We start from the raw sequence: 15499 nt of genomic DNA on the forward strand, positions 1-15499 counted from the left end.
GCATCATTTTCACTGTTGGGATTCTGTGACTAAGAATTTTAAAAATCCAGCAAATTCTGACATATTTAAACACAGCACTGGTGCACACAGCATCCTGCAAGGCAGAGGCTAGGTCACCCGTGGGATCAGGAAAGCAGACCCCCTTCGGGGACATACAGACCCCCTCTGGGGACATACAGACCTACTCCTGTCACAGAACTGTCACTAAAAGAGAATCTTTTCTTGCAGAACAGCACAAGAAAACTCACCTGAGATCTTTCTCCCTAACTGGAAAAAAAAAAAAAAAAAGGCCAAAAAACAAAATTAGACACCTTGTCAATTTTGAGTGCTAGGTTCCACAGATTTGTGAGTCTACGGAGGGACATGTAGGCCCTATACATCGGCACCCTTTCTTCTCCCCTACGGGGATACGAACAAATGACTGCTCAAAAGAGAATACCGTACCCCTGCTGGTCCATCTATTAGTAACAAGTTCACATACTAACTCCCATGACGTCTCCACCCAAACGGAGGTGATCACTGCATCTCCAGCAGGCCTGCTCGGAGATCTTGTGTGTGACTTCTAGAGCAGGGGGAGCCCTCCCCTCACCCTGGCTCTCCTCCATTCTATTCTTCCAATGGGCCCAGAGTAATCTCAAGCAATGGGGCACTGCCCCTTGAGGCTCATAAAATGGGGACAACAAGGCCAGGGCCTGGACTCGCAGAGTGGGACCCGTTAGGGAGCCTCATTCTAAAACGGGGCAAGGCAGAGAAGCACTTCCTACTTCATCAAGAGCGGGGGACAGACACCCCCTGGCTATTCCCACCCCCAACCTCAGAGCTGGGTCTTCCACCACAGAGACCCACGAGCTGAAGACGTACACCGCAGGATGATTCTGTGTCCTACCTAGGTCCAAGGCATCTAATTCTTAAATCCATGTTACTTTCCTGCCCTAGGATTCTCAAGTTGTCAGAGATCAAAAGTCTAATAAAGCAAGATCATCTTCGATTCTGTGATCACCAAGAAAGCAAAGGACATGGGGAGCCATCTTGGTCATTTTACGGCCAGTCCTAAATGCCAATGATTATTAGATTGTTAAGAGGGAGAGAAAAAACATGAGAAGGAAAAGAGGCAGACCCGGGTTCAAGTCCCAGTTCTGGAGGTTCCATGGGGTAGGGATTTGCATCGCTTTTGTCCAGTGATGTGTCCAAGGTGCTTACAGCATTAGCACATAGTTCTCAATATGTGTCTGTGAAGAATGGATGAAGGACCTCAGGCAAGCTCTTTAAACTCAATGAAGCTAGTTTTTCTTAGCCATGAAATGGGATCAACACCATCTACTTGTCAGTTATTATGAGGACTGAGTGATAAAACATTTTTTTTTTTAAAAAAAAAAAAGGCATTTATGCACAGGAGGTTAATAAATGACCTATAGTGCCTACTGTATACCAGGCACCAGTATAAACAGTTTGCACATATTAATTCATTTAATACTTATTCTGGGAGGTGGATACCATTGTTAGGTCTATTTTTTTTTTTTTTCCCAGAGAAATGTGAAACGTAGAGAGGTAAACTAACTTGTCCGAGGTAACAAGTGGCAGAGTCAGGATTTGAACCCAGGCTGACTGGCTCTGTAATCCCTTAGACATTCAACAATGCTGCTTCTCTGAATACAAATACAAATGTTATTCCTAGCTTTTACCTCCTCCATGACACCCTCCTACGGACTCTAGGCTCATTCCCCTATTCAGTTATGTTCTGGCTGAAAGAATTGAACAATAAATAAACAAAAACCCAAAGCCTAGTTCTATCCCTTGCTGTCTGAATGCCCTGGGGCAAGTTACTCAACTTGTCTGAGCTTCAGTTTACTCAGCTGTAAGATGGGCTACTTCAGAAAGCAGTTACGAAGACTTTTACATCTAAAGGGCATAGCATCTGCCACATGCTAAGTGTTCAGTAAATAAAGTATTTAGAAATGTGGCTACCAGCATTATGAAATGGGCCAGGGCAAAATCAGCCCAGCCTCTCCCCTGAACCACCAGGACACAGACGACTCAGGGACTCCTTCTCCTTCTCCCTCACAAGGTAGAATTTCAGGAGTGAACCATCCACCATCTGGAATCACAAACTATGATGGACTGAAAGAAAAGGAGGTCAGAGATTGACCAGGCTGGTTCCTAGAGCCAAGCTCCCTTCCCCAGCTAGGAGATGCACCCAAGATGCCCTCAAGCCCTACAGGGATCCCACAAGCCACGTTTGAAGGACTGTGGAAACATTCCAAGGCTTAAAGCCAACCACCCCAAGGTCATCAGCTGAGGGGAGAAGGGGTCATGGACAAGGATACTGCTGAGTGGGAGGTGATGCTGGTACCCTTTTGCTCATTCTCTTCCTGGAAGTTAAAGGTACTTTAAAATAGATCTACTCTCCAAAACCAGTCTTCTGCGTGTCCACACAATCCAGCAAGAAACCAAGGTTAAGCAAACTTCTTTCAACAAGTGTATGTGTGTACGTACACACACACACACACACTCACTCACTCACCTTGGAGCCATGGTGGGGCCATGTGGGTATCTGGTATACCAAGAAGAACTTCTACAGTGGTCAGAAATGGCTCTGCCGAAGAAGTGAGCTTCTCTACCCAAAACTATGTAAAAGAAGAGCCTTTCTTTCACTTTACCTACCACACACCACTGCAACTTTGTCTTCCCGGAGCATAGCTCTAAACCTATCTCCTGCTCAAAAAAAAAAAAAACCTCCTCAACCGCTCCCCACTTCCCACTGAATTCAAGTCTGGCTTTTCACACTGCTATTCAAGGCAGTCTGATCCACCCACTCTATCCCAGACCGTGCTCAACCCTTGCGGGGGAGGCGGTGTATGTGGAAGTTAAGAGGATAGGCTTTGGAAATGACCAAGTACAGCTGGCCCTCAGCCCCGGGCAAATGAATTTCCATTAACCTTTCTGTATCTCAGTTTTACCCTCCATAAAATGGGGATTATACCTAAGGTATTGTAAAACAGCTGGCAAACAGTGACCCAGGCCAAACCCAGCTGACCATCTGTTTTTTTGTAAACAAAGCTCTATTTGGAACACGGCCACACTCACTTGTCATCTTTGGATGCTTTCATGCCACAGTGGCACAGTTGAGCAGCTGTGACAGAGAACTTTTGGCCCGTAAAGCCTTAAATATTTACTCTCCAGCTCTTTACAGAAAAGATTTGCCAGTGTTACAGGGACCGAATGAGAGACCACGCCCACCATACCAAGTGCTCAGTGGTCATGATTACCATCACCTTCAGGAAAACTTGACCCCACAATTCCCCATCTCTGAATTCATGCCATCCTATCTGCCTGAGTACCTCCACCAGGGTCACCTGGCAAGGCTCAATTTCTAGGTCAGTCCCTCCATGAAGTCACTCTGGATTTCCCGGCTGCATCCTGAGCTACACACGATGCAGAGACTGTAGATAACATGGATGTCGGTGCCATCTTCCCACCTTCACCACCAGATGTGGGCAGAGACCATGTCCTACCCATCTTTGCTGCTCAGCAGTGCCTCCCTAGGTGCAGGCCCACAGCAGGGGGCCGTATGTGGTTGCCAAGTTGAGCTGAACACAGAGAAAGAGGGCAAATCTCCGGGAAACCAATTACATTTGAGATAAATAATGTAAGTCCTCAGCAAATCCTCAAACCAGGATTTCACAGCTCTTTATTGATTCAAACAGGAATGGACAGAGAAAATAAATCATGCTGTGGCTCAAGCTCATTAATCAGGACCCATCCAATAAGAGTCATTAATTACCCGGAGTTTCCCCTCCCCTCCTTTCTCCCCAGCTCTCAACTTTTTAAAGAAGTCACAAGCAAACACCTAGATTCATTGTAAGAACCCATTTTTAGGGGCCAGGCTAAGCATAGACATTATTCAGCCCCATCTCCCTCACTTGCTCTTTCAGTAGCACGTGCGTGGAGTACCATTCTTTCAAGGGGCACCCTTGGAAAATGAACTCACAACATCCCTAGTCATCGGACTCCATCGGCTTTGGCAACTCACAAAAATTGCAGCGATGCGTGTTTCAAAGATTTTAAGCCAGGGCTAGAGCACGCAGAGCTTCCTGTCCAAGCCTCAGCGTCCCAGAATCAGCTGTTCCAGAGCAACGCGGATGGAGAGCTCCACGGGTGTAAAGACTTGGGGGCTGCGGATGCTGCTACCCCGAGCGATCCTCGTTCTCCGAGCTTCCAGTGGCAATGGAGAAAAAAGGACCTCGTGGTAGGAAAGAGCGCAACCACCATTCCCACCTCCACCTCCAAATCAGATCATTCTAGAACAAAGCTCCAGAATAACTCTGTACTAGTACCTGAGGAGTCTTTCTCACTCGGTCCTTCATCTCAACAGCTGCCTCTTCCCCCACCCCCTCCTAACAGGAGAATCAGTACTCCAGAAGCACTCAGCGAGGGAGAGAAGCTGCTGTCAGAAGCTGGAAGAGATAAAAGGGGGAAAGCAGGCAATGACAGCTGAAGAGCGAATTCGTTTTGACTCACTTATTACCCCTGACAGAATTTCAAGGAGCGCGTCATTTGTTTGCTTATAAGCAATCATTCCGTATCCACATCATTCCGTATCACAGAGGCAGAAATCAAAGCAGGAAAATTTTGACAGATCAATTGAAGTCAAAAACCTGATTATTAGTTGTAACAAGAAAACCGATAATAATTGCACTGCGTTCAATCAGTGGGGATAATGTTGCTAAATTTATACGGCAATTAGCCCTCAGTGAAGGGGCGGGGGTAGCACTCTGCGAAACCCAAGAACAATCCCACTGAGGAACTGCACTAAAAGTTGGGGCCATTTACAACTCAGCTAGAAATCCCCAGACCAATATGCCGGACAGCCCGATGGATCCAGAAGGCAGTGGGCAGGAGGACAGCCATTCCAGGAGAGAGACAACAGAACCAAGCTTTCAGAAGGAAGTGCCAAGGCAGAGATTAAAGTCAACCAGTCATGTAGCATCAGAGGTGGTTTCCAGTCAAGCAGGTGCAAAGGAAATGCTGCTGTCTGGCTACAGTTCAGTGGAGGTCTGGCTCCAGACTTTGGCCACGTCATCAACCCAGTATTTCCATGACTAGGCAGTATGTGATTAAATGGCTTAGTTCTGACGGTTTCTGAAGTAGAAGAACGATATTGCAACAACATCTAGAGCACTCACCTAGTGCCTGAATACCACAAAGAATAACTATTCAATGACTAACAGTTTCAAGAAAATCAAAACGTACCATCTGTTATCAAGGGCAAAGCTGGAAACACATTGACTGCTGCATCTCCGGCATCTAGCAAGGACCATGGCACCTACCCCACAGGTGCAGCCACATGTCCACAGGACCTTTAACTGCATGGGATGGGTGAGGGGCATCGGAGTAGCTGCTGACCTTTTCCCCCACACCCCCCCTCTCAATATAGACCTCTGCCTTGTTTAAAACCACTGCCTCGAGGGGTGCCAGGGTGGCTGAGTCGGTTAAGCACCCGATTTTGGATTTCGGCTCAGGTCATGATCTCATGGTTCATGGGACAGTGCTGAGAGCACGGAGCCTGCTTGGGATTCTCTCTCTCCCTCTCTCTCTGCCCCTCCCCGGCTCAGGCTCACATGCTCTCTAAAGAGATAAAAATTTAAAATAAATAAATAAAACCACTGCCTCAAAACAAACACTCCGGTGAAATGGTATCCCTACACACTGGAGAAAGAGGTGGCACACAGAGGAATCAACCTCTTTGTTCAAGATCACACAGCACAGGAGAGGCTGGGCTGGACCGGTGGCCCCGCCCCCTGGTTTCTCAAGAGAAGAATCCAGTTCTGTTCTGCGTCCCCAGTGCTCACAACATGCCCACCCTGAAGGGCAAGGACTCTCCTTCCATCCCCATCTTGGCCATCTGATGCATTACTCAGGTCGTTTGTGGTCTTTCCATCAACCACAGTCATCACGAGGGCAGGGTGTCTACACAAGGGCAGTCTCAGGAGCTGGCACGGACCAGGGCGGAGGTCTGGCTCTGCGTCTTACCAGCTGGGTGGCCTTGGTGAGTCACAGCCCTACTGAGCATCTGCATCCCTCACTTGTGTGGCAGTGATACACAGGGTTGCTTTATGGACTAAAGAAGAGCATGTATGTAAGTGGTTAACACAATGTCTGGCACACAGTATTAAGTAAGTGGGGGTTACTGACATTCAAATCAATAAACCCTTGACTAAGTTAGGGGGAATAAATCATTCTAGATTGCTCAGAGTTGATCCTTCTGAGAGCCATACCTATTTGGAAATCTTTCCCAAATGGATTATCATGATCCCTGCTTCTTAAATTAACCTAATTTTACTTTTTTCTTGACGGCCCACAGACATTAGCATAGGTAACAGCGTTTTGATGCACACACAGATGCCCTTAGGGCCTGCTGAGCCCTCCTTAAAGAACCCATAGTCCTTTAAAATTGGGTACAAAGTTAACGTTCAAGCAAGAACTCTGAAGAGACTTCTCCAGCAACGAAGATATGAAAGCAGAGGATTCTGTGGCACACCTTTCGGCTGCCTCAAGGTTCAATAGGGAAGGCTTTTGGTCAGTCTCCAGTCAGGTCAGAGTGCGAGAAAGCTGGGCTCCAAGAGCACTGAGTGAGACATTGACTGGGTTCTAGATCCCTTACCTGGGCACATGCAGAATAGTACTGTCCACTGTCAACCTACATTTTCTAACATGCACTTATATATACCAAGGAATAGACCTCTTTCTCTGGAGCCAGAAGATAGGAGCATTGGAAGGGAGGACCCCACTGCCGGATTTCATTACTCTGGGTTTCCATCTTGCTCCACATTCTGGCACCATCCTTCCTCCTACTTGACCTCCGAGTATCAAATCAATATAAACCACTTCGAGCCACATGCACGCCTTGACGCCAACAGTCTGAGCACGACCTGTGCCAGGTTCTGCTCTTGCTGTGGTCTTGTGTAGGACAGCAACGCCCATCGGCCAGATGCCTGCGATGAATGGAGTAAAAGAACGCCTTCTAGAGTCAGACCACTTTAGTTCCGACCATGCCTCGACCGCTTCCCGGCAGACTTATCCTGGGAAAGTTACTTCAACTATCCAAGCCTAAGTGTCCTCATTTGTAAAATGAGTCAACCACCTATTCAGTTTATTCTGAGATTGAGCGGAGATCACCTAACAATGCCTGGCACATAGTAGGTAGGTTAGCTAGGATTCTAATTACCATGAAGATGATGACCTACAAGGTGAACACCCTGCAAACAATGGACTCCTTTAGTGCCCCGCTCACTTGTGAGGAAGATACTATTTGCCCCATTCTACAGATGAGAAAGTTGAGGCTCAGAGCTGAAAGGACTCTCCCAAGATCACATGAAATGTATGCAGGGTTTAAAGGCAGTGACTGGCTCTCGGAAACTTTCCACTGCTACTGAGAGGCCCCCCCAAGGAATCACCATCCACAGAAGGTCAACTGTCACGGCAGTGTGGGAAAAGCAACAAGGGAGGAAGGCTTATTGCATAATAGCCACAGTGTCACCCTCTCCTGCCGCTGGGAACAGAGCTGGCCGCTTGTCACTCAGGACTAACAGATCTAAGAGTGGAACGGACACTTTCCCATGTCACCAAAGCGCAAGGCCGACATGATTCACAGCAGCATCACTATAGTAAAACCTGAAATGCCAATATAACACGAGTTACCATGGTCGGGCTGCCCCTGAATCGGGAAATGCTCAGGAGTCAGGTGCTCCAGCTCTTCCAGTCTGAAGCAGGGCAAGGCTGGCCTAGGACCCTGTGCAGATCTAGGGGCCATGCCTGGAAATAGCCCCACAGCCGTACAATGATGGCATTGTCTGTCAGGAGCAATGACAAGCCACAGGCGGGTGTGCACAGCAGCTTCAGAGGTTTTGAAACGGTCTTTAAAAAAATAAATACACCAGGCTGGTGAACTCTCCAGGATGAGTACATAGGTTCCTGCTTATCCCACACCATGGAGTAATGCCTGGGATCCCCTCTCTTGCTGCTGTCGTCCTGGAACAGGAGGTGCACCGCACCGTACCTCACAGGAGAGGTGGGACTCTCCCTTCTTTTCCCCACTTGCTCACGACCACCTGCTGCGAGAGGTGTGCGCTTCTGTGGAGGGCCTACTGTGTGTCACGTGTCTTATACCTGTGCTCTCATCTATAGGCTCTCCCCACAGGAGTGCCAGCTCCCAGAGGACAGGAATTCTTAGCTGTTTTATTCATTGCATTTTCCCCAAACATCTGGTAGAATGCCCAGCGTGTATTAGGTGCTCACTAAATACCTGTTGTATAAATGAATGATCACCTCCATATTATATACTGGAAAACAGAAGCTCTAAAAGGTTAAGACATGTGCCCAGGGTCACACAGCTAATAAAAGGGGATCCTCCACTTGACCCAGAAAGCCTCGCCCCACAGCCACCACCTCTCACAACAACAAAATGTGGATCCAAGTCTCCCTTGGGCCTGCCTAAAAGCCAAATAAGGCCACCCAAGGATCAAGACTGGAATGCTTACTGGTTGCTTGAGAACAAAATCAGGGCCCCCTCTGCAGGACTTCCTTCCCACCCCCTCCAACCTTAGGCACAGGATTGGAACAACATTCAACCACGAGATCTGGTGGCTCTGAGAGAGCCAGGTGTCCTAGCCCACTCGAAATGTCGGGAGTATTTTTTCTCCCTTCCTAGGTTCATTAGTTACTGAATACACATGCCCTCCTTCCCAGGGCTTCCTCCGTGGCTGTGATGGAAATCAGGCCCTTCCCAGAAGCTGAGGCAGCCGCTGCAAACACTCTGTTGACAGCAACCATCTCAAAACTCAAGAGCTTTTCAGGGATGCCTGGCAGGGCAGCCACACCTGAGGGGCTGACAACCACCTGAGCTAGTATTCGGGCACTCTCCAGTCTGCTCATCAATGTGCCTTTTATGTATTAGCCTCCATCTGGCTTCCAAAAAGCCACAGGCCCCTCATCTGCAGACCACAGGTGAGGGGATACCAGCAATTGTGCTTCTTGGCCACTCCATCCAGCCCAAAGGCCTCAGCTCAGCTAGACAGGCACAGCACCCCCAGGACTTTGGGCCCCACCAGGCCCAACCAAGACCTTGGAGTCCCGCGTGACCTCTGACAGGCTGCTTGACCTCTCAAGTCGGTTTCCTCTTCGCAGGATTGTTGAATCGACAGTGACTGGATATCACAGCTCAAGAACCCCACATGTGTTTGGACACAGAGCACACCAGGGCCTTTTCACCACGGGCAAACGACCTCTCTCTGGGCCTCAGCTTCCACTCCTGGAAAATGGGCTATCCATCTGTTATCATGAAGACTACGGTGTCCATCATGAGAACGGAAATAACGTTTCCAAGATGCTTAGCACAGCGTCTGGCACGCAGGTGGTACCTTCAGATGTCTGTTTCCTTTCCTGCCTCGTCTCCAGGTCCCCGACTACCAACCCCTCTGGCCCACCACTCACAGCACAGGCTCCGTGCCATGCCAACCTTCAGTCGCCGCTGGAGGGGGGGCGGTTTCTGGTCTGGCGTGTCCTCCCTCATCCCCTCCACTCAGCAGGATGGCCCCTTTTCCTAGACACCAAACCCGACTGCAGGCTTCTCTCCCTTTTTCTGAGATCCTGGGGTCCTCACGCTTCAAACATCCTGTGTGCTGGCTCCCCAAAACCTACGCTCTTGCCCACGTGGTCTTCTCTGCCAGCGGTGCCATCACTACCCCACTGCCTGGCAAATGTCTACTCGGTCTCCTAAAACCCGGGCCAAGGGTCAAGCCCTCTAAAGCCCTTCCCAGCCCACTTGCTCACGCTCATCAGAGTTACTGGTTCCTTCTTCTTGGATCCAAAAGCACTTTGCACGTGTTTATCATGGCTGTTATACCTATTCACCTTTCTCCAGTGAGGAGCTTCCCCGGAATAGAGCACAAGTGTTGTAACATCTTTGAAACATTGGCGCCATGCCGGACTCACTGCAGGGGCTTAATCAACAAGCACGCGCTGACTTCCTGGAGGGTAAATGGATGGGTTAATGGAAGCAAAATGAAGGAACAGACTGGTTAATGTTCAGATGGGTGGACATATGGATGGGTGGGTACGAGAAAAGATAGGTGAATGATTAAATGGGGAGAGAAGTAGACAGATGGATAGATAGAATGGGTGAGTAAATCTGTTCCTTTTCATTGCCTAGATTAGAAAGTCAATGAAATCAGGATGGTGTTTCACCTATCTTTCAGACCAGTCAGTGCACAAGGCCTAGAACAGGAACTGGTAGGTAACGTTTTGCTGAGACCATTTCCAGGAGCATAGTAGCAGGACCCTCTTGACAGCGGGCATTTAAAAGCTATGTAACGAGATACATACACACACAAAACATACAATGGTCTACTAGAGTGGGCTCATACTGGGTCAGGAGAGTCGATAAGTTTTATGAACCTTTGTGAGCTGGTTGTTAAAAACAGTCATTATTTATAATGGCTCGAATTCCTCAGAAAGAGAAATTAGAAAAACACCATCAAAAAGAATAAAATACTTAGGAATAAATTTAACCACCAAGGTGAAAAGCCAGGTGTATTGAAAGCTATAAAACATTAATAAAATTGAAAAAGACACACATGGAAAGATAGTCCATGTTCATGGATTGGAAAAACACTGTTAAGATGTTCATATTACCCAAATCAATATACACATTCAATGCAATTGCTATTAAAATTCCAGTGACATTTTCCACAGAAATAGAACAATCCTAAAGCGTGTATGGAACCACACAAGACCCTGAATAGCCAAAGCAATCTTAAGAAAACTGAAGGCATCACATGGTCTGATTTCAAACTATATTACAATGCTAGAGTAATCCGAACGGTTTTTATTGGCATAAAAACAGACATTTGACAGCCACATGCAGAAAGAATGAAACTGGACCACTGTCATGCTATACACAAAAAGTGCCTCAAAATGGATTAAAGACTTGAATGTAAGACCTGAAACCATAAAAGTCCTGGGGGACAGGAGGAACAGGAGGTAAGCTCCTTGCCATAGGTCTTGGCAACAATTCATTGAATCGGACACCGAAAGCAAAGACAAAACAAACAAATGCAGACTCACAGATAACAGAGAACAGGCTGGTGGTTGCCAGAGGTGAGGGAAAAGGGGGTAAACAGTTGAAGGAGAATCAAATACAAATGTCCTCTTAAAAAAGTCATGAGCTCACGTACAGCATGAGGAACACAATGAATAGTACGGTATTAACTTTGTATGGTGTCGGGTAACTAGCCTTACTGTGGTGATCATCTTGCAGTGTATACAAATACTGAATTCCTATGTTGTACATCTGAAACTAACAGCGTATGTGACTTACACCCCAATAATTAACAACAAACAAGCAGGGCTACATGAAACTAAAAGGCTCCTGCACAACAAAGAGAATCATCAACAAAGGAAGGCAACCTACTGAAGGGGAGAAGATATTTACAAATCCTATAGCTCATAAGGGGCTAATATCCAGGATCTATTAAGACCTTCTAAAATCCAATCACAAAAAACCGAATGTGACTGAAAAACCAGAAAGGTCTCAACAGGCACTTTTCCGAGAACAACCTACAGGTGGCCAACAGGTGGTGGCAAAGATGCTTATCAGTAACCATCAGGGGAATGCAAATCAAAACTTCAAGGAGAGACCACCTCACACCTGTCAGAAGAGCTTTTTCCAAAGCACAAGGAGGGGGGGGGGGGGAAGGAAGCTCTCCTTCACTGCTGGTGGCAATGTCACGTCCTGCAGCCACTACAGAAAGCAGTGTGGAGGTTCCTCCAAAAATTAAGACTAAAAATACCAGATGATCCAGCAACTCCACTTCTGGGCATCTACCCGGACAAAACACACGGACTTGAAATGATACATTCACCCCATATGCACTGCAGCATTATTTACAGTAACAAAGGTATGGAAATGAGCCACCACAGACAAATGGATAAAGCAATCGTGATACATCTATAGGAGTATTATTCAGCAGCAAAAAGGAATGAAATCTTGTCATTTGTTTCAACACAGATACACCCCGAGGTCATTTATGGGAAGTAAAAGAAGTCAGAGAAAGACAAACACCGGATCATCTCTCCTGTATGTGGAATCTTAAAAAACAAGCTCATGGATAAAAAGAACAGATTGGTGGTTGCCAGTGGAGCAGGGGGGGGGGGGAAGGGGGGGGCGGGGAAGGGGTGGGAGGAGAGAAATGGGTGAACTGGTTCTAAATAAAGTGTCTAATATTTTATTCTTTAATTCAAAGACTGGGTTTTCATCTTTGGGCAGTTTTTTGCTTGTCCAACTTTGCATTACCAAATTGATCTAAAATTATTCAAAATATTCTCTGAAGGGATTAACATGATCTCTGCGATTAGATATTGCTGGTCCCTCTCCAGTGTTTTTCTGGAGGGATTCTGAATCCCCAAAGGCCACTTCATCCACGATTACGATTACAGAACCAGTGACAAAAGAACCTGTGGTGATCTGAGACACCCCTGAATTTATAGTGGAAAAAAAGCCCATTGAAATGGAATTATTTTTATATTACCCCCAACCCTAAATATATGGCACTGCATTTTCCTAAAAATAAGGCCATAACTTAAAAAAAACAAATACATGAAGCAAAAATGTCGTTCTTGTGGATCCTCAAGCTTAACTTAGAAAAGTGAACAGTCTGCAGGGACCTGGCGGGGGCTCAGTCGATGGAGCGTTTGACTCTTGATTTCAGGCTCAGGTCATGATCCCCGGGTTGTGGGATCAAGCCCCGCGTTGGGCTCCACACTCAGCATGGAGCCTGCTTGAGATTCTCTTTCTCCCTCTGCCCCTCTCCCCTGCTCATGTTCTCACTCTCTAAAATAAAAATAAAAAAAATTAATAAAAACTGAACAGTCTGAAAAATATTTAAAATTGTCTCATTAAAATTCCTTTTCCAATCTTATTGAGATTTAATTGACATACCACAACCTGAATATACTGATAGTGTACAATTTGATGAGTTCTGACCCATGAAATCATCCCTACAATCAAGATAACAAAGTTTCTCCCAGCCCCAGGAACTTCCTTGCAACACTTTATTTTTTTGTTTTCAATATATGAAATTTATTGTCAGATTGGTTTCCATACAACACCCATTGCTCATCCCAAAATGTGCCCTCCTCAATACCCATCACCCACCCTCCCCTCCCTCCCACCCCCCATCAACCCTCAGTTTGTTCTCAGTTTTTAAGAGTCTCTTATGCTTTGGCTCTCTCCCACTCTAACCTCTTTTTTTTCTTCCCCTCCCCCATGGGTTTCTGTTAAGTTTCTCAGGATACCTTGCAACACTTTAGAGTCTATCCCTCAGCTCTACTAAGGTTGCAAAGCTAACACAGATCTGCTTTATGTCATTACAGGTTCATTTGGCCTTTCTAGAACTGTATAAACAGTTTAATTTACATACAGTATAATTTTTGAAAAACTATATAAAACAATTAAATTCCATAAAGGTGGTACTACTCAAAACTCCTTGTTTCTTACTTTATGACATTTGACTATTGTTTAGGCTCTTCGGGTTATTTACAGCTCTTAGATCTGTGTGAAGCAAACAGAGCACATCTCTTCCCAACCCTGTGCAGAGTGGTCATTTTGGTAAAGTCAGCCTTGATAGAAAGAGTTACCACGGAAAACATCAAGTGCTATTCATCAGGATTTTTTTCCTTGGAAAACTGATTGTTAAATGCCACTAGGATACAAAAGGTGAAATGGGAAAAAATTATGTCACTTATTCCCACCCCCACCTTCCCCAAGGAGGTTTCTTTGTTATGCAGAAGAAGGAGCCAGGGGATGCAAATGTAGGGGAGTGGAGACGGAGATTAAATGCTTTGCATGAGAAAAAGTGAATTCAGAAGAGGGAGGGGAGGTTTGGAACTCCAGAGACTGGGAAGCGGAGAGGTTGTGGGATGGGAGGAGGGAGAAACCCTGGAGACAAGATCGTGAGGCATTTAATAAAGTTGTACACTATCTAAATGCTCCCCTCTGAAATCTTCAATAAAATCTGGACTCCTACCAGTGCTTTCTAGGGTAAGCGGACTTCTTCCGAGGAGGGCCTAGAGGTGCCAAGGCCTGCCTCCCGGCGAGCGAAGGGACAGGACTGGATAGAATGAGCCTGAACCCAGGTTAGGTTACTTCCGGCTAAGAGAGTGCGGGGGTCTACCCACAGGGCCAAGTGGGTAGACGGGGAGTTAGTTCATGGTGTCCCTTTGCAGCACCCAATGGGGAATTTGTCATGGGGGCACTTGCTCCAGGAATACTGGCTGAAACCCTCTCTCGGCTTGCGTCATTCCTCCTCCCGCACAGGCCTCCTGGGTTTTGGTGAAGGTCTCTCTAACCTTATGGGGCACAGCTTCCTGGCCCCTCCTGGCCCCCCACACCAACTCCCCCCTGCCCCTGAAGGTGTCTCAACTGGCCCTACTTACAGTGGTCTCCCTGCACGGGGGACCTTCCCAGGCACGGGGCCTGACCTTGTCTCACCCCGACCAGGGTGCTCCCAACTCCCCTGACTCATTTCTTTCCATCAGGCTTGTTAGGTCCCAGGCTTGCTGCTTTCCAGGGATGGCCTGGTGAGAATCACTGTTCCCAGCTAACATTTACATCTCTAAATGGGATCATCAATGGTTTAAAGGCCATAGATTCGGATGAGGAAATGTAATCACTCTGGCAGGCTTAGGAGTGATTTTTTTTTTTTTTTAAATGGTAAAAAGGTTTGTGGTTTGGGTTTCTTAGGGCCAATCCCAGACCACTGCAGGTGAGTGGCTATATAACCTGTAGATTGCTTATTAAAATTCACAACACCCAAGGCAAACCCTTGCGCATGCTTGTTGTTTAAGGATGCTCCCTTGCCCAGGAAGCCCGAGTAGTGGATGCTAGTTAAAGGATTAACCCTGGGTCAGATTTCTCAGAACAGATTATAGAGCAGCCTGATTTATCAGGGAGAAGCCCTCAGAGAGGGTCCCAAGCGTGGGGTATGGACAGTTCCCCTTTCCAGCAGGAGAAGGTGTGACTTAAGGCAAGGTGGTAGGGTCCTTCTTTAGTTCTACCTAGAAAAATTAGGAGGTACAAGACCTTAGGTAGGGGCCCAGATCTCCTTATTCTCCCCACTGCCAAGCAGGTTTATGGTTGGCACATCAAGGGTAACTTCCGTGAACATCTATTTTGTGACAAGGAGAAAATGTTTGCTTAGTTACAAGTGTGAAGTCAGATCAGACCTCTGCTGAAAACAAGAAAATGGGCCTAAAGGGGAGTTGCTTATATTAAGTCCCACATCACTGAACTTGAGACTTAATGACAGTTTTGCCTCCCCCAGAAAATCATCTTAAACTGTCAGTCAATCACCTGTTCAGCCCTAGCTAGGTAATCTGCCCAATTTTGCCGATAAAAGTCTTCCCTTTTGCCGATAAAAGTCTTCTCTGGGACCCTTTCCATCTG

General features: G+C 46.8%; 1 protein-coding gene across 13 annotated transcripts in view; it reads right to left on the reverse strand.

The window, feature by feature from the left end:
* Nucleotides 1-15499, reverse strand: part of NAV2 (neuron navigator 2) — a 496240-nt gene that overhangs the window by 269396 nt on the left and 211345 nt on the right. The window lies entirely within an intron of this gene.

Source organism: Panthera pardus, unplaced genomic scaffold (assembly GCF_024362965.1).
Source record: "Panthera pardus isolate Hobbes unplaced genomic scaffold, ASM2436296v1 HiC_scaffold_12, whole genome shotgun sequence".
In the NCBI taxonomy this organism is placed as follows: domain Eukaryota; kingdom Metazoa; phylum Chordata; class Mammalia; order Carnivora; family Felidae; genus Panthera; species Panthera pardus.